At 25.7% G+C, this 19,062-nt stretch overlaps 10 non-coding genes across 10 annotated transcripts; 4 read left to right on the top strand and 6 right to left on the bottom strand.

Annotated features, from left to right (window-relative positions):
* The first annotated feature begins 1,018 nt into the window (after positions 1-1,018).
* On the top strand, positions 1,019-1,090 carry Trnae-uuc (transfer RNA glutamic acid (anticodon UUC)). The gene has a single exon. It is a non-coding gene; the product is annotated as a tRNA-Glu (tRNA).
* Positions 1,091-2,403: 1,313 nt separating this feature from the next.
* Positions 2,404-2,475, top strand: Trnaq-uug (transfer RNA glutamine (anticodon UUG)). Its single transcript has one exon. It is a non-coding gene; the product is annotated as a tRNA-Gln (tRNA).
* A 1,016-nt stretch (positions 2,476-3,491) lies between these two features.
* Positions 3,492-3,607, top strand: Trnal-caa (transfer RNA leucine (anticodon CAA)). Its single transcript has 2 exons — positions 3,492-3,529; positions 3,562-3,607. It is a non-coding gene; the product is annotated as a tRNA-Leu (tRNA).
* Positions 3,608-5,705: 2,098 nt separating this feature from the next.
* Positions 5,706-5,778, bottom strand: Trnar-ucg (transfer RNA arginine (anticodon UCG)). Its single transcript has one exon. It is a non-coding gene; the product is annotated as a tRNA-Arg (tRNA).
* A 1,388-nt stretch (positions 5,779-7,166) lies between these two features.
* Positions 7,167-7,239, bottom strand: Trnar-acg (transfer RNA arginine (anticodon ACG)). The gene has a single exon. It is a non-coding gene; the product is annotated as a tRNA-Arg (tRNA).
* Positions 7,240-12,376: 5,137 nt separating this feature from the next.
* On the top strand, positions 12,377-12,466 carry Trnai-uau (transfer RNA isoleucine (anticodon UAU)). The gene is given in 2 exon segments: positions 12,377-12,414; positions 12,431-12,466. It is a non-coding gene; the product is annotated as a tRNA-Ile (tRNA).
* A 247-nt stretch (positions 12,467-12,713) lies between these two features.
* Trnas-uga (transfer RNA serine (anticodon UGA)) lies at positions 12,714-12,795 on the bottom strand. The gene has a single exon. It is a non-coding gene; the product is annotated as a tRNA-Ser (tRNA).
* A 508-nt stretch (positions 12,796-13,303) lies between these two features.
* Trnam-cau (transfer RNA methionine (anticodon CAU)) lies at positions 13,304-13,376 on the bottom strand. Its single transcript has one exon. It is a non-coding gene; the product is annotated as a tRNA-Met (tRNA).
* Positions 13,377-14,275: 899 nt separating this feature from the next.
* Positions 14,276-14,348, bottom strand: Trnav-uac (transfer RNA valine (anticodon UAC)). The gene has a single exon. It is a non-coding gene; the product is annotated as a tRNA-Val (tRNA).
* A 4,555-nt stretch (positions 14,349-18,903) lies between these two features.
* Trnas-uga (transfer RNA serine (anticodon UGA)) lies at positions 18,904-18,985 on the bottom strand. The gene has a single exon. It is a non-coding gene; the product is annotated as a tRNA-Ser (tRNA).
* Between the last annotated feature and the right edge of the window lie 77 nt (positions 18,986-19,062).

Here is a 19,062-nt window from a genome sequence, read left to right as displayed (position 1 = left end):
AAAACTTTATTATACAGTATAATTTTATTTCTAATTTCATATTCAGCTCAACTTAGTAAGATACAATTTCTGATGAGCCTTACTACGGAAGTACTCAAACAAATTTAAGAAGAATTAGATGTGTTTTGTTATATTAAAAAAAAATTATCTCAAATTAAATTTATTGACAGACGTTTACCACGAACTTTAGATTATTTTATTTTTTATTTTCTATTATTGTTAATATGTTTGTTTTATAAAATATTGTGTTTGATTGAAAAGTCATGTTTCTTAAAATTTAAGAAATATATGACAATAATTGTTAATAAATTAATTTAAAGTTTCTTTAGTTTTTATTTCTAAGACTATAGTTTATGTTAAGAAAAAAAACCACAATATAAATTGTAATTAATCAAGTATTTTTTTGTAGTTAATAAAAAGACTATCGTTTTTTTAAATATTTTTCTCAGTTTTTTTAAACATTACAGTTATCACTTTGTTTGAGTTTTTTTTCACACATTCAATTAAAAAACGAAAAATAAAGTTACAAAACAAAACTGAAGAGGTATTGTTTACAAAAGTAGGTTTACTTAAATACATATAGTTTACTTTTGTATGTAAATGTATTAAACCAAAAGTGTTGTGAATTTAAAACTGTAGTATATTTTAGTTATGTTAAATTATTTTGTTTAATGATGTTTAAAGTTTAATTTTTTGATCAAGTTAAAATCAGTATTTAAAAAGACATAATTTAAACTTTTCTGCGTAAAATTTTCAAATGTAAAAAAGCAGTTTTTTCAACGAGAATATTTTTGAATAAAATACATTTAAATAAATATTATTGTATGTAAACAACAAAATTTTTTAAATAAGTATGTTTTAATATTTTATAGCAATGGATGTTTAAACTAAGTTTTATAGAATAAAAAGAGCTTTGTATAAATGTTAAAATTCGATAGGCCCTTAGTAAGCACAGCATATAATACTAAACAAGTGCTTTTTAGCAAGTTTATATACTAATATTCAGTAAATCCTACATTCCTACATGGTCTCGTGGTTAGGATTCCTGGCTTTCACCCAGGCGGCCCGGATTCGATTCCCGGTGTAGGAATATTTTTTAAATGCCGTAGAGCATCGTTCTTAAAAAGTTAAGTTTACTACTAACAACTTGAAAAAAATTAATTTCAATTATATCTTAAACAATTTCTACATTTTGTTTCAGAATAAGCAACATCCAATTAAGCAGTTATTAATTTAACTTTATTAGGAACGATTGGCTTAATATTTTTACAAATGCTTAATAACTTAAATTTCACTAAGTTATGTTTTTTTTTTAAAGTTTAATGTATTCTTAACTGTAAATAAATTATTAACAAAAAAACTGCTAACAAATTTCTTATAAACTTTACTACACTTTGAAAAACAAATAACTTCAACTAGTTTTAGCTAACGCGTAAGAAATTTAGATATAAAAATGTAATCTAAATTAACTAACTACAGTTTACTACTATAAAAAAGACTTTTTATTATATTGTGTTTCAATACTCAAAAGTTTACCCACAAGTATAAAAGAATCAAATTTACTTTTAGAAACAACGAGAAATCCTTACTGTATTTAAAAACATAATTTATAATTAGTTTTTTGCTCAGAAGAACTTTAAATGTACTTTAGTTTTGTATGAAAACTATTTTTGTATTTTAAATTAATTTTAAAATTTTAGAAAACTAATTGCTTTTAACTCAAACTTACATTTTGTTGTCATTTTTATTTTTTAATCTTTTTTTGAAACTTAATGAAATACAAATTTTAATAACTGTGATAAACTATTACAACCGTTAAGAAACTTTTTGTTTTCAACTCGTAGCTTAAAAATGTAATCTTTATGACAAGAATCTAATTAAAATATACTCTTATAATAACTAAAAGCATTATTCTAATGTAAAACATTAAATAAGTTTACTTTTTCAGTGATCAAGTCATTGAACAAAAAAGGTAATCTGTACATGTGGTAAAAAAAGTGTTCGATTTTATTAAATATTTATGATTTAATCTGAAATTAAAGTATAAAATAAAAGTTTGGTAATGAAATCAAAAAAACTCAATAAAATTATTTTTTTATAAAAGGATTTTAAACTTTTTCAATTGTGAGCTCGTTGTTTAGTTTTGTTCAAATTGGTCAAAAAATAACCTTGATTATGATGTCATTAATGAACTTATTCAAATTTAAACGAATCAAACAAGTTAAATATATTCTATTTGTAGCTTAAGCATCTGAAAAAACAAATATTTGAATAGGCAAAGCTTTCATAACAAGCGTTGTTAATAACACAAGCTGCAGTTTATGCTTATATGCTTCATGAGTAAAGGTACTTAGCTAGCACAAGTATGTGTTTATATACGTACTGTATTACAAGTTATCACGCGGTCCCGTGGTGTAATGGTTATCACACTGGACTTTGAATCCAGTAATCCGAGTTCAAGTCTCGGCAGGACCTCATTTTTCAACTAGTCCTTTTTTATTTTGGTTTCGTAAGAACTTTTTTTTAAATGTGCTCTTTTGTATCTTATTACTTTTCGTTACAATTCAAGCACCTTCTAATACAAAGTTTCGTGTATTGAGTAGTAAAAAAGTGTCTTCTATATACAAATTTTGTATTTAGGCCACTTATTAACATACTTATAAGCAAATAAGCATGTTGTATACTCAGTAAAAGTTTTGTAATAAGTAAACTTACTAATAACTTTATACTACAGTAAAACTAGTTCAATATTTTCAATAAAATATTTTAGCTAAAAAATATATATACTAAAAGTAATATTTTTTTACTAGTTTAAAGAAAATTATTGTTACAAATAACTTTCATAATTAAGTTACAAATATCAACAGTTACTGAAACGTTTAAAGAAGTGTTAAAATATTCTAAAACTTAATCAAAAAGAAAATTAGTTTTTTTTTAAAGAAGAACTTATGTTTGGTGAATTATAAAGTTATCCACTACCTTTTTTATTTACTACAATAAAGAGTAGATAAAATGTTACAAAAGTTATTTTTGTAGAAAATTATAAAATTAACTATAACATAAAACTTAACACTGTAAGTATAACCAATTCATAATTTTAAACAAAGTATTAGGAAAAAATTAAACAGAGACTTTTAGTAGTATACAATGAACATTGTAAAGCTCAAAAAACAAAATGACTAACAAGTAACTTAGAAATATGCTACATGTTAAATAAATTTCCTTTCAAGGTTTTATGTAGTTAAAATTATTTTTTTGAATTTGAATAAAATTATAAAAAGTTTTGAATATTGAAAGTTGCTTGTAAATTATACAAATAAATTGAGTTCACACATTAAAAAAAAGAATTACTTTACACTTTAAAAGTTTGTATTATAATGCATATGATTTAATCTTGAATGCTGTATAAAACAACAGTCAAACATGTTAAGGTATACAAGCTGATATGTGAAGTTTACTTTATATTGGCTATATTTTGAAATTAATCTTAAGTCAGGATGGCCGGGGGGTCTAAGGCGCCAGACTCAAGCGAAATGCTTCATCGCTACGCGATGCTGAGTGTTCTGGTCCACAATTGTGGGCGTGGGTTCGAATCCCACTTCTGACACAATTTTATGTTTTTGTTAAGTCAATGTGTATCATTACTTAGTTGTACCTTTGAAACTTTTTGGGAACTTTAAGTTATGTTTTAATGTCTTATTGTTTTAGCCTAAACAAGTTTGTTTTTATTAGCTATTTGTTCTTTGCTCTGATTACAAATTTTGTAGACTGTTTACGAAACTTGATTTGAAACACTAGTTTGTATTTGCTCTGTTGTTGCTAACAATAATATTAGCTAATAATAATAATGAAACATTTTGAACACAAACATTTGGACATAGAATTTAAAAATATGAAGAAAAATACAACAGAATATAAGTTAAAATTTTTGCTTCTTCTGTCATTTATAAAAAAAATGTTTGAATAATAAAATGACATCATATTCAACTAAGTTTAAACTTTTAACATGTACTTTTGCAGTAAATTTAATGTAATAACAGAAAGAAAAAAAATGTGAACGCCAATAAAATGTGAACATTTAAATCAATAATAGCTCTAGGTTTACTTTTATGCTTTGTGTGTTAAACACATGTAATTTATATTAATATTTATTTTGTACATGAGTTGGATGTTTGTTTTTTTACAATATTAATTTAATTGTATCATTTATTAAACTTTTCATTCCATAACTGTGCTACTGAAAATTAAAAACTAAATAAGTTTCTGAAACTTCTATAAAGTTGATAAAAAATGATATAGAAAATTTGTATAAATTTTTTTTTGTTGTTATCCATGCACCTTAAACTATTTTACACAAGTAATTTTGCATTAAACTCAATTTCAACTTTTTAGCTCATATCAGTATACAAAAGATTGAACTATTCAGCAAATACTTGAAAGTTCTATTACTGTTCAAAGTTTACAAAAAAATTAAAAATATGAAAATTATGTAGCTGTTTCAGTTCATGAAATATTAAATTTACATACCAATCATTTATATTTACTTAAGTAATGTGTTAGTTTATCTAAAACTTAAAAATTAATTAAAAACACTTATTCCTCCCCACGCTACGCCCCTGCTGTACAGTTATTATTTTTTTCAAAAGTTTTAAGTAAATCTTTGATCGTGTTCAGATCTTAATTGTTCATATATGAAAATCATAAAATACTTTTTTATTCATTATATTTAAAACTATATGCTGTCATTTCTTAAGAACTATCCATCCATTTGCAACTTTTAATTTGACAGTAAGCACATCATCAGAAATATCATACATAAGTTTTTGACAAGAATTTTTTTTAAGTCGTCTATGTTGGTTTAGTTTGCCACGAGCTTAAATTTATTTCATTTTATTACAAATTTTCAATAAACCTGTTATCACAAGCTTCTTGTATCAAAAGTTATGCCATAAGCACAGATAAACATCTTAAACAAAATGCTTGTGGTTACACAACTATTAAAAAATAAAATAAATATGTAGTACTTAGCAACAGTATACTGGTTAACAAATTTAGATGTACAACTTTCGGATAGTTACAGTACTTCATATAATAGTGAAATGTATATTTATATACAACGTATACATTAATTTATATTTAAAATTATATATTTAGCTTAAACTTCAATTTGTCAAAAATCTTTGTCTTAAATAAATATTTGTTTAAATACAACATATGCATACAATACACATTAAATTTTTCCATATATAAGCTATTCAATACTTATAACAACGTATATTCAAAATTTTCACTGAAAACATCGGGAAGGAATTTATTTGTAAGAAATAACTTCTGTGAAGTGTAGACTATATTAAAAGATTATATTTTTCTAGTAACACTTAGAAGTAATTAATAAACTTGGTTTAATTTTTGCTAAAATACCTTCATTTACGTTTCTTACTGGTATATTCCAAAAAAAAGTTAAATAATTGATACAGGTAAGTATAATTAAAATGAATTGTGTGTTTCAGTTATCAATAATATTATTAAAGCTGAATAATTTAACTTCTAGAGTTAATAAATAGCAAAATTGGGTTTAGTTTTAAACTTTTATGCTTATTAACGATGTTAAGTTAGTTTGTTGATAAATATGATGAACCACTATTACTAAATACTATTACTTAGATCTAACAAAATAACTATTTTGTGCTGAAAAAAACTAAAAACGACCATGACGGGACTCGAACCCGCAATTCCTCGATTCGAAGTCGAGTGCCTTATCCATTAGGCCACACGGCCAGTCGATGGAAATGATATGTTTGCGGATATAAATGCGCATTTATGCACTGCTTATCTCAAAAGCTGCTTTACTTACTTTCTAACACTCTGAGCGCTAACACCTCGGCCGTCTACGCTTTAATGATTATGCGTTTGCTGTCTACCAGCTTCTTCAAGCGCTTTAAAGTAGCATGAAAAGTTTTACGATTGTAAACGCTGCTCTTCAAGCGCGCGTTCTTTGAGACAACGGCTGTCAAAACAAGCATTTTTTAACGGTTGGCTAGTTTCGCACAAGCCATGGGCGAAAGTGATTTTTAAAAGTTATTCTGTGCACGTTTGTGTCACCGCTTTTGGCAAACGATTGCTACAATTTCGATTGAACTTATTTTTCTTACTAGCTTTTTCGATTACGTTTTTGCGTATCATATTTATGGCTCGCTTGATTCTAGTACTTAAAAAAGTATTATAGCTTTAACTTACTTGTGTGTAATAATTTTCGATTTTTTAAAAACTTTGTTTGATGACAAACTTATAAAACTATAAATGTAAATTATAAATCAGTACCGAAATGCATACTTATTTTGTAAGCATATGATACTTACATTTAATAAAAGTAAAATTTATAATTTACTTACAAAAGTATATTATCTAGCAAAGACAAAAAAAAACTTAATTCTTAAGCAAGAATATATGGCATATTAACTTTTTAAATGAGATTATGTTTAATTTATTACTTTGAAATTGACTGTAGAAATGTTAAAGTTAACTAATAAATTAAGTAAATATGGTTGTAATCAATTCTTAGGGAAAATTAAACTTCTTTTTAATTTGTTACATTTGTGATAGTCTATTTTTACAAATATAATGAAACAAAGTGTTGTATGTGATCAACTTATTTTTCAAACATTGCTGTTAAAGTTTAATACTGTTAAAATTGTTTTCAGTTGATTGTAGTTTTTAAGCTTTAAAGTGTTTGTATAATAATTACAGCAATACTTAGTTTTATTAATGTCAAAAAAATGTAAACTAACTTACTATACAGTGTTTATAAAATAACAAACTAAGTGTCTACTTAAACTGTATGTAACTATTTCAGGTAAACATATATCTTTAAAATATGGATTCAAAGTAGATTTAAAGTTTTAGACTTATTAGTTCTTTATACAATAAGCATTGTGGCCTAAAAGTAGTTTAATCAAACATATATCAGATTAGTGTTAAGTCTTTGCTTTTAAATTGTTTTATACTAATTAACTCCTATTTGATGTAGAACTTTGGAAAAAATTAAAAAAAAAACAAATTTAATATTGTTGCAGTTACATACAAACAACGTAAAATAAATAAATCGCCTTATATGTTATATTATGTCATTACACAAAAAGTCTAATAATTTACTTTTTCAATAAAAATGACCACGATGGGACTCGAACCCACAATCTTCCGGTTCGTAGCCGGACGCCTTATCCATTGGGCCACGCGGCCGGTCGACTAGAACCTCATATAAGCATATATAAAAGTCAAACTGCGTGTTGCAGCGAGCGTTAACTAATCACATTTCTCAGTATATAGAGATATATAGCTTTAATCGTTTTCTGTTACTTTGCTACGTCATAATATAAAATTTCAATTGATGGAACAATTTTCATATACCAAGTACATACCTTAAATCATGTGCATATAATTCCTAACAGTTTTCCGTAAAAATTTTCCATATAAATAATCGTTAGTTCTTGTAATTTATTATGTTTGATTAACTATTATTAACTTCTTTTCAGTCTCACTTGTGTAAATTTTATGTAATTTCATCTATAATTACTTTTGTTTGTTTATATATCAAAAACAAGTATAAATAAAGAGATTTATAAACTAAAATAATAAGGTAGAAATAATTTCATAAACTTCAATATCTTATTATTTAATTTGAGTCATAAAAATTGCCCTCGAGTATTTTTACGACCAAATAAATTAAACAAAAACTTTAGAAACTGAAAAAAAACATTTAGACCAGCGTTTTAACTAAAATACAACAAAATAAAATTTACAGTTACATTTTCAACAAAATAATATATTTTTTATTAGCAACATATAAATTAGTACCGCTTATTATGTGCTATTGGTTTTAATTTTCTCCAAACTCTCTTAGTAAAGCACACGTTTAACAAATTTCTTCATTATGAATGTTGAAAGCAATTAATTGTGTAGTTGATAATATTCTTTTAGAGTCTATAAAATTTCTAACTTTTTTCATAAGGCCTCCTTTAAATAATTAAAAAAGCTACTTGCCCCCCCCCCCCCCCAAACAATAAATTCTCAAAAAATTACCCTTTAATAATCCTGAAAGTTCATTTTTGTTCTTCGCAATCAAATCAAGAACATCTTGTGTAAGTTTCAAACTATGGCATCATGGCCCCCTTTGGCGCCTTTGCTGTTTCTGGGGAAACCCTCGTGTTTATTGTGTGTTTTTATGTGTAGATAACTTACTGGCTTAAAGTTTGTTTTATTAAAGTTAATTTGAGATATCATGAAGTCTACAGTTTTTTTAAAGCTTTTTTATTGTTCTAAAATTAGCATTTTATTTTTTTTTTAATTTTAAGTGCTTTTTTATCCGTCGTTTTCGTGTATACTGTAGTTACTAACCATAATAATGTTTAAATTAAAAGAAAAATATAAAATATTTCAACTCCGTTAAAGAAATAAAATACCAGCAAATACATAATTAAATTACTGATTTTTACGTAGTTACTATTTTTTCAGAATTATTTATAACAAAAGTTTCAATATAAGTACACATTATAAGTAATATATATTTAGTTTATATGATTATTTTTATATAGGTTAGGTACGTGTATCACATGCTACTTTTAAAAGACTTTTTCAAAAAGCATATCCTAAAATTGTTGATATGTATCTTTACTCGTTTCCATTCTTACAAGAAAATAGTCATAATTTCAATTAAAGCTGATTTGTTAATTTTTTTTTTTGTATAGTTTTATATTTATTATGTTACTTTAATTATGAGCAAGGTTTAGGCTTGAAATTTGATAAATCTATTGTTTTATAATAATTTTATGATTTTTGTTTATTTGAAAACAAATTTGTACAAAAGTATTCACTAAAGTATTTTTGTGAAAAATTATTTTCTATTCTAGTATATTTAATCGATTACTTATTTTAGAAATACTAAAGTTTCAAAACATGAGGAGTATTTTGCAAACAAAATAAAATTTTGGAGAATGATAAAAATAATGATAATTAAATTTGAATAACCTTACAACTGAATTTGTCAAATACTTAATATTTATTACACTTAAAATACAAATAACCACTGCATATACAAACGTTTCATAATTTATTGTTAAGTATAGAAAACATTTTACGGATTATATCACAAATTATTTATATATACATACTTTAGATTTAGTAAATAACATATGTTAGATGTTTTAAATTTAAAAATTTTTTATGAAAAAGCTGAAACACTTTGAATTATAGTTAAAAATTTTCAAATTTTATCAAAAAAGATTTTATTGTTACGAAATTTAGCCATATGACTTATTTAAAAGATATTTATTTTAACAACAGTTTTCTATGCACGAAGGGACAAAATTACTAGAAGACAATTTTACAAGGAGACACTTTTGCACGAGTGACAATATAGCACGGAGGGTCAAATTTGCACGAGATAAAAAAAAAAAATTTTTATTAATTTAAGCTTTTTATATAACTGTTACCCCTAACTCTTACCAACGGGCGGTTACTTAATTTTTTTTGTTCTTTTTATTAGTAATTTTTAAAAGTTATATTTATTTTTATTTTTACTATCACTGTTACCCCTAACCCTTACCCTCGGTCGGTCGGTCTTTTTTTTTTTTTTGTATTTTAAATTATTGTTCTCTGTTTTATTTTTATTAAAATACTTTTTATTAATTACTTTTCATTTTCATTTTAATTATCATTGTTACCCCTAACCCTTACCTCGGTCGGTAACTTACTATTATTTATTATTTTCTTGTTTAAATTCTTTATTTTCTTAATTATTTTTACCCTCGTGCAAAAATGACCTTTTCGTGCAAAATTTACTCTCCGTGTAAAATTGACCATCCGTTCAAAATTGTTACTCGTGAAAAATTGAAACATATATAGAAAATAAGGTGATTATTTAAACATAATCACTTTTTAACAGAGCACACTTGAATGGCTTTTAAATAATTTATTAGGAAAATGCGATTTTTAATCTTTTGGAACATACGTTTCATAAAGACGAAAAAAGATTGTCTTTAATCTTCAGCTGGTTCAATTCAAAATCAAAACATATGTACATTAACGAGTTTTAGTAATTAAAAAAATCTATAAAAATATCTTACAAACTCGCTTCTTTTGTTTAGGCATCTCTTGTCTTTCAGTGCATATACAACGGCTGATGCTTCTTTGAGACACAGCCTTCATATGGGCTATAGCCGACGGCAATATTTGGTTATATATATATTAAAAAAGGTTATTTAAAGATGCAAAACTCAAAGGACTCGAGTTTCGTGACTATTCACTCATCAACTTCAAAACAAGTTTAAAATAAAGCACAAAACAAAATCACTAATGAAAATTAAAAAAATTTTTGCATAAATAGATTATGACGTAATTTTGAAACTATCAAAAATCATGCAAAACGGCTTGTGCAAAAATTAACTATAGCCGACGGCAATAGCCCAATATGTAGGCTGTGTCTCAAAGAAGCATCAGCCGTTGTATATGCACTGAAAGACTAGAGATGCCTAAACAAAAGAAGCGAGTTTGTATCGTCTTGTAGACATATAAAAAAGTCGCTTTTAAAGTTTAACAAGTTTTAATTTCATCTTAAAATAACCTAAATTTTAAATTTGATCTTAATTTTATCTTTATCTCTTTCAATTATCTGTCCTAATATATAGTTACTCACTGAAGTTATATGAATTTTTGCTAGTTTATTGTCGATTGGTAAGTTAATTTTTTCACAAGCCGTTTTGCATGATTTTTGATAGTTTCAAAATTACGTCATAATCTATTTATGCAAAAAATTTTTAACTTTCATTAGTGATTTTGTTTTGTGCTTTATTTTAAACTTGTTTTGAAGCTGATGAGTGAATAGTCACGAAACTCGAGTCCTTTGAGTTTTGCATCTTTAAATAAACCTTTTTAATATATATATATATTATCAAATATTATTAATTAGCGCATAAAATTATAAATAAAGTAATAAACAAGAAATTAAAGCATTTATTGTTAGTTTTATTTGAACTTAAAAACTTAATTACTTAAATGACAAAAACCAGTTAAAAAGTTACTTTGTTACTTTAAAGTGCTTTGAAAAGTTTTAGTCAAAGTATACTTGTCGGAACCTCAGGCGCAGTTTTTAACTTTATAAACTCAGTATTATTCCGATAGATGTCCTCCCAGGTGGTCTAGTGGTTAGGATTTGTGGCTCTCACCCACGCGGCCTGTGTCGATTCCCAGTCTGGGAACATTTTTTATGGACTAAAAATAACTTTTAGAAGTAAAGTAAACACGTTTTTATTTTATGTTAACTTATTAATTTGCTATGAAATTTCTTAAATCAGATTGTTTATAGTTAACTTAATCACTTTAATGAAAATATATAATAATCTGATAGTTTTTACTTGAGATATATAATTATTAGTTTTGTTTGCTAATTTGTTTTTAAAAATCTATTTTGTCTCATGATTAAACCTACGATTAAATAATGTGTGTACTGTATTTTGATTTTTTAGTAGCGATATTTAAAAACTTAACAAAACTGATTAGTGTATATAAAACTAAAATTTAGGAGAAAAGGTAATTTTATTTAAAAGTAAATTAATATAATAATTTTAGGTTTTTGAAAACACTTAAAAGAGCCTAAAGTTCTAGAATAAAAGTAAACTTATAAACAAGTATAGAATTAGTTTAAACTAAAGATTATAGTATAGTTTTTAATGTGGTATTTAAAGTTTTAAAAACTAAACTACAAAAATATTTTTTTTAAAAGGGTATTCTAACTTAATTGAGGTGGGAAATATAACAAAAAGAATACAAAAGTTAAACTTTGAAGGAAACTTTAGCAATATTATTAAGTTGTAAATAAATAACAATTTATTTATAAACTTTAGTCTAAATCTATTTTACTTTTCTTGATCCAAAGTTTAACTTTGTACTGAATAAGCTATTAAGTATATTCATAAAATCTATATGATATCAGTTATACAAGCTTCAAACCATTTAATTCCAAGAAAAATTTACTGGAATAAACAATTTCTATAAAGCTAAAAGAAAAATACTATAATAAAATAGTAGAAATTTACTTCATTTTCTGAAGAGTTTTATTAGATCCTACCGTAGAAAATAAATTATTATTGAAAAAAAGTATACTTTAGTACTCAAAAAAGTTTAGACACGAGTCAAAATTCAACTGTATTAAACTTGCATCAGTATAAAACTTGACCTTGCGAGCTTTCTCTTAACGCTTGGATGAACTTTTAGCTCAAAACTTCCAACCAAATCTAAACAGTAATCAAGTGCAACTTAATATCCTGTTACATATTCATACAAGGTATGGTTTAAAAACAGTGGTTGCCTAGCAGCAAGTGTAGCTCCTGTGGCGCAATCGGTTAGCGCGCCGTACTTATATGATAGTATCGGAGAAATGCGGAGGTTGTGAGTTCGAGCCTCACCAGGAGCACTTTTTGATATTTTACTGAAAAGTGCACCCAGAACATTTGTTTTGAGCTGTTATAAAAGGTATAGTTTCTTTTGTAACCTTTAAAACAGTTTACTAAAACAGCATAAAATTTCGAATTTTAAATTAATTTTAATGCACAGGATATAAGTTGCACAAAATATGAGTTTTTTAACTGTTACGCATTATAAAATAAAACATCTAAAGTTTAGAATAGTTATAAACTCTAATCACTCAATTATAAAGTAAACTCTTCGAGCAGGACTTGAACCTAGGCGGGGAGACCCCAATGGATTTCAAGTCCATCGCCTTAACCACTCGGCCATCGCAGCTGTTGTCTTGGTGATGATAGCAGCGTTCATATATTTCAAAGCAACAATTGTGTGTTTAAACTTTGTTTGATAAAAACACAAGGTAAATTTTTCTAACCTATATTATACAAATACTATCAACGTTTTTTTTTTCTTTTTTGGCTTTAAAACTAAATGTTAAATAATACTGGATACTTATGAATGGTACTCAATTAATTTTTGCAAGAAGTTATATTCAAACATATTCATCTATTATTATATATATTAGTTTGTTAAATCTGGATCATACATTATTAACTTGGAAGTTTAAAATTGACCAATCTGGTAAACAAACGTATATTGACAAACAACTTTATTTATATGTTTTAAATGTATTTACTTTAATATAATAAAAACATGCCTATAATACTTAAATGTTATAAAATTTATAAATTAAGTAAATGAAACATTTATAACATTTACTGTTTTTAATTTTTTTATAACAAATAGTTAGCGTAGCCAGTTTAACTAGGATGAAAAATAAAAAACGTGCCTCGAGTGAGGATCGAACTCACGACCTTGAGATTATGAGACTCACGCGCTGCCTACTGCGCCATCGAGGCTACGATAAGACCAATAATATTGCGTTTATAATGAGGTTTACTAACGTTTATGACGTAATAATACAAATTAGTTTGACAATATGAAAAACAAGACACCACCGAGATTTAACTCAGAATCTTGTTAAATCTATAACTAATATGCATTTACCAAAAAATCTCAAAAGGTTTGCCTAGTCGACTTACGAAAGTAAATTTTTTTGTTGTTTTACAACTTTAAGTAATTTTAATATAGCCTGTGAATATTTTGAAGTTTATCAAGTTAAACTTTTGTTTGGAACTAAAAAGAAAACTTTTGGTTAAAAAGTAAGATATATACTATTGCACTCTTATTCCAAATAATAATTAAGAACAACAAAATGTTAGCCCTGATTTTTTACTATTCGCATTTAGTATTAGGGTTTAAAATTTAGGCTTTAGTAATAATTTTGTTTTGCTTTATAGTATCAAACTAACAAAGCTTATCAATATCTTGTTTCTTAAAAACTTTAATGATATATATTACCATTAAAAACAGTAGTTGAAAATTATTTAACTGTTCTTTGTGTATGCTCCTGACCTTTTATTTTTTAAAATTAAACTGAATGAAATATTTTAACTATATTTTAAAATAATTGAAAGCTTTAAGTACAATAGTTTTTAAGAAAATCAAAAAGTTTGACTGCTACATGCATGAGTTCAATTGATTACTTGTTATAAAAATATGAAAGACAACTCTTACAGTAATCTTGCATGCGTAGGTTAAACTAGCTAAATCTCTGAACCCCAAATTTTATTCTTTAAAAAGGTTGTTGGGTATTTTAATCTTTTAAAATATATGGAACTAACATAGTTTATGGGTAAATAAGCAATTTAGAACCTCTAGAAATTAACTTTAATAATATTTTCCTTTAAATAAAAAAAGGTTCCAGCGGGGCTCGAACCCGCGACCTTCTGCGTGTAAAGCAGACGTGATAACCGCTACACTATGGAACCTGTTGAACCCGGTTTAAAATCATTTCTAACTCGCTATCATTTCTAACCTGATCATTTCTAACCCAATCATTTCTAACCCGATCATTTCTAACCCGATCACTTCTAACCCGATCATTTCTAACCCGATCACTTCTAACCCGATCACTTCTAACCCGATCACTTCTAACCCGATCACTTCTAACCCGATCACTTTTAACCCGATCACTTCTAACCCGATCACTTCTAACCCGATCATTTCTAATCCGATCATTTCTAACCTGATCACTTCTAACCCGATCACTTCTAACCTGATCATTTCTAACCCGATCAATTCTAACCCGATCACTTCTAACCCGATCATTTCTAACCCGATCACTTCTACCCCGATCATTTCTAACAACATCACTTCTTACCCAATCACTTCTAACCAAACTAAACCCGATCATTTCTAACCCGATCATATCTAACCCAAAATTTATTTAACCGATCTGTATTAACATATTAATTTATTTTTTTTAAGATATGGATTTGTTTTAAAAACTAGTTAATCTCAACAATTTTTTTTTTGTGAAGTTTAGTTTATTTTGTTTAAAATAAAACCTAATATTCAGATAGCTTTTGTTAGAATTTAATTGTTGATATTAATGGTTTATTTATTGTTTTGACAATAAGATTTAAAATTGGATAATTAATTAAGTGTAGTTAATTAGTTTTAAAAAGCATTAGAAAAAGTATAAGTTTTTTGTATTCTAAGGATTAAATATTAAGTTTTGATAGTCGTCAATGTAAGAAATATAATGAGTATCGCAGCGGTTAAATTCTATTCTGCACTTTCTTTTGAAATGATTCTATATGGTTAATACATATTTTTAAGTGTAGAAACCAGATTACCAATTTGCCTCCAAATTCAGGGAGAATTTATATGAAATACAACTTTTTAAAAATATTAATACCAGCGTTTATGAAAATTTAAATAATACAGTTAATAAAATTTAGTAATTGTAATTATAATGGTGGTTTCATTTAAAGTTAATAACATTAAATTCTAAGTTCTTTAAACGAAAGTGTATACTGTTTAACACAAAGCCAAGGTAGAGGTAGAAGGTTTTTTAAATATTCAGAACTTGTCATTTGCTCGAACTTTGATTTAATTTTAATTCTTAAATCAACTGGTAAATTGTATATAAAGATTAACTGTAATTAAGTTATAATTAATTATAATAAACTTAACTATGAAAGTTTAGTGTTGAAAACTTGTTATTACGCATTTTTCTTTTTCTTTTGAAATAAAACTTATGTAGGACAAAATAAATTTACATTTTTTAAAAAAATTTAAAAGTTTTCAAAATTTAAAATTGCAAAAACACGATCATTCTCACGATTAATAGTAAATGTTTCTAAAATAATTTTCTTGATATCTATTGAAATTGTTGTTTTACAGGTTTTCAAAAACACAAAAACTTTAGATTATTTAGCGATCATTGATATGAAATGTAAGTATAAATTATTAGAGTAAACTATATAACTTAAAAACTTATAACAAAGTAATAAAACCATTTTGTATTGTGAAACCTATTATAAAGGTTTAAATTTTTATAAAGAAAAAACTCATCATATTTATAAAGATTTAGAGGTGCAAAAAACCACCGAGAATAAAGTCAATAGACTGCAAGCTGGCTTTACAGTAATGAATAAAAAATAAATATGTTTTGCGTAATAATCGTCTGGAAAAAAAAATGATTAAAGTAAACAAAGAACTTAATGGAGTTTTTATAAAATTCTGCTCCTAATTATACTAACTAATATAATTAGTAATACTATAACTAATATAATATAATTATACTAACTAACCTAACTATAATTAATTTATTATTCTATTTCAAATTGTTTTATTTTTAATACTTATTTTGTTTTTACTTTCGTTATTTCAACTGCTTATAATAAAGTAATTTTAAAGAAATTTTTGTCAATTAAAGTACTAATTTAAGTTGCAATTAAAACATAAGCGAGATTTAATTACCCTCGAACTTGTTATACAAATAAACTTATCTTTTTAACTATTAGTGTTAAAAATTTTTTTTTGCTCTAAAACTAAGTAGGAATTTATTAATGATGTGAAATCTAGATGGTCAATCGACATAACAACTGTTGCGGTTTAGTTATATGACATAACTGTTTTAATAGCTAGTTTTTATTAAAAACCAGGCTTTTCCACTTAATATAACAAAAGTTTTTAGCTTCTCCTAATCTTTGTTTGAATTACATTATCTTAATAGGCCTATGCAAATTGCATAACAATTTAAATAAATTATTAAGATGAAACTTAAAACTATCCTACTATAAAAGGTTAATACATTAGTAAGCAATAATAAAACATTTATGTCAGACTTTCAATGTAGTTTTTAAACCGTAATATAAAAGTGTTTGTATCTGAATATTACAATTGTAAGAGTTCATATTTAAAATTTGCTAATGTTAAAACTAATGTAGTCACGTTAATTACAATAAGATCCGATTAAAATATAATTATCACTGCTTATTTTAAAATCCTACAAGAAAGAGTTTAAAATACTTTAAAGTAAACAATTTAGTAAATTGTATATGATTAACGAAAAACGTCTCTTAAAGTGTATTGAAAAAACAAAAAAAAATAATAGAAAAAAACTAAAATTATGTGTAGGTTAAAAAATAAAAAAGTGAGGCAAAAAAATATTAAGATTATGTTAAGTTAATACTAAAATTAAAATTTATACTAAATTTACGTAACACATTAAAATTATTATGTTTTAAAGTAACTAAAAGTTTTTTTATTTTTTTATTTATTTTAATAACTTCATTAAGACTAGTTTGTTTTTCCATGAATTCCAGATAAAAAAATTAAAACGTAACATAAGTAAAATGGGCTAGAAACGATCGGGTTAGAAATGATCAGGTTAGAAGTGATCAGGTTAGAAATGATCGGGTTAGAAATGATCGGGTTTAACTGGGTTAGAAGTGATTGGGTTAGAAATGATCTTGTTAGAAATGATCGGGTTAGAAGTGATCAGTTAGAAATGATCGGGTTAGAAATGATCGGGTTAGAAGTGATCGGGTTAGAAGTGATTGGGTTAGAAGTGATCAGGTTAGAAGTTATCGGGTTAGAAATGATCGGGTTAGAAGTGATCGGGTTAGAAGTGATCGGGTTTGAAGTGATCGGGTTAGAAGTGATCGGGATAGAAGTGATTGGGTTAGAAATGATCGGGTTAGAAGTGATCGGGTTAGAAATGATCAGGTTAGAAGTGATCGGGTTAGAAATGATCGGGTTAGAAGTGATCGGGTTAGAAGTGATCGGGTTAGAAATGATAGCGGGTTAAAATGATCGGCTCCCGTTGAACCCATATATAGTACTGCGTTTATAAAACTAATTTCACTATTCAAGACATTCAGAAAAATATCTGAATGTTATATTAAAAAGAAATCTATAGACCAACCTATTAATTAAATTTGTTATAATGAGTATAAACTATTTAATAATAACAAATTAAACTGTATTCTTTCTTTATTACACTAACACATGTTACTGTGTGTTAACGAGTTAACCGACTTTTTATAGATTTTCATAGCTCAGTTGAATTGTGTTACCCGTTAACACACAGAAACATATGTTAGTGTAATAAAGAAAGAATGCTGTTTAATTTGTTATCATTATATATTTCAGTGAACTTGTTTCGCACGGATCTTTGTTAGCAAAGGCTTAAGTTTATATTTTTGAATAGTTATTAATTATGTGTTAATAATCATTATAGCCTTAGTAAAAACCACTAAACTAAACCCAAAGATAAATAAAACCTATTTAAACAGCATAAAATACAAGCTTTTTAAAAATGTAATACTTTTTAACCGACCATTAAATTTTTTATACATATTAACGCATTTAAAGTTTGTAAGCAATTGTAAGTTTCAAAGTTAACACAGGTGCTATATTAGAAGTGCTGTTTTTTAACTCAAAGTAAGTTTCAATAGTTTTTATTTAGTAAATAATAATTCTAGCTAAAATACTGTTTAAACAAAAATATTAACACTACAACAAAAAACCTTAACAAAAAAATCATTTCTGTTGTAAGGATTTATTAACACGGAATCACTTATAGTTTTGTTTTCATATAAAAAGTTTTTAAAACATATTATGTACTTTCTTTTTTGATCTATTTTGCCTTATTTTGTTCTGAAATGTAATTTATTTAATTTTTGTTGTTATTAATTTTTTTTAAATTGATCTTTATTCATTTTAGAAACATTATATACGGACTCATAAGAGAGAGTAATAACTGTTACTTAATTTTATTTTATAACAACTAGTGATTGGTAAAAAATTTTAAAGCAATTATTTATACTTTAATCAAAACTGAAAGATTTGTTTATATTTTTAGGTATTGTATTAAACATTTTTGCATAGTTAAATAATTAAAAGTTTTTTAAAGGATAACTTTGAATATTGTATGAAGTCAAAAACTTTTGTTATTTTTTTTTAATACATCCTAGATAACAGTCCAAAACGCTTAAAGAAATTTTAATCGTTTAATTAAAAAAAACAAAGCGCTGCGAGCAGGATTTGAACCTACGCGGGGAGACCCCAATGGATTTCAACTCTATCGCTCTAACCACTCGGCCATCGCAGCTGTTATCATGATGATGATACAAGCAGATCTATATATATATATATACATATACATATATATATTGCTAAGCAACGGTT

The sequence above is a fragment of the Thalia democratica genome, chromosome 6 (genome assembly GCF_965202585.1).
Source record: "Thalia democratica chromosome 6, ktThaDemo2.hap1.1, whole genome shotgun sequence".
Classification (NCBI taxonomy): Eukaryota; Metazoa; Chordata; class Thaliacea; order Salpida; family Salpidae; genus Thalia; species Thalia democratica.
This window is presented reverse-complemented; position numbering and strand designations above follow the sequence as displayed.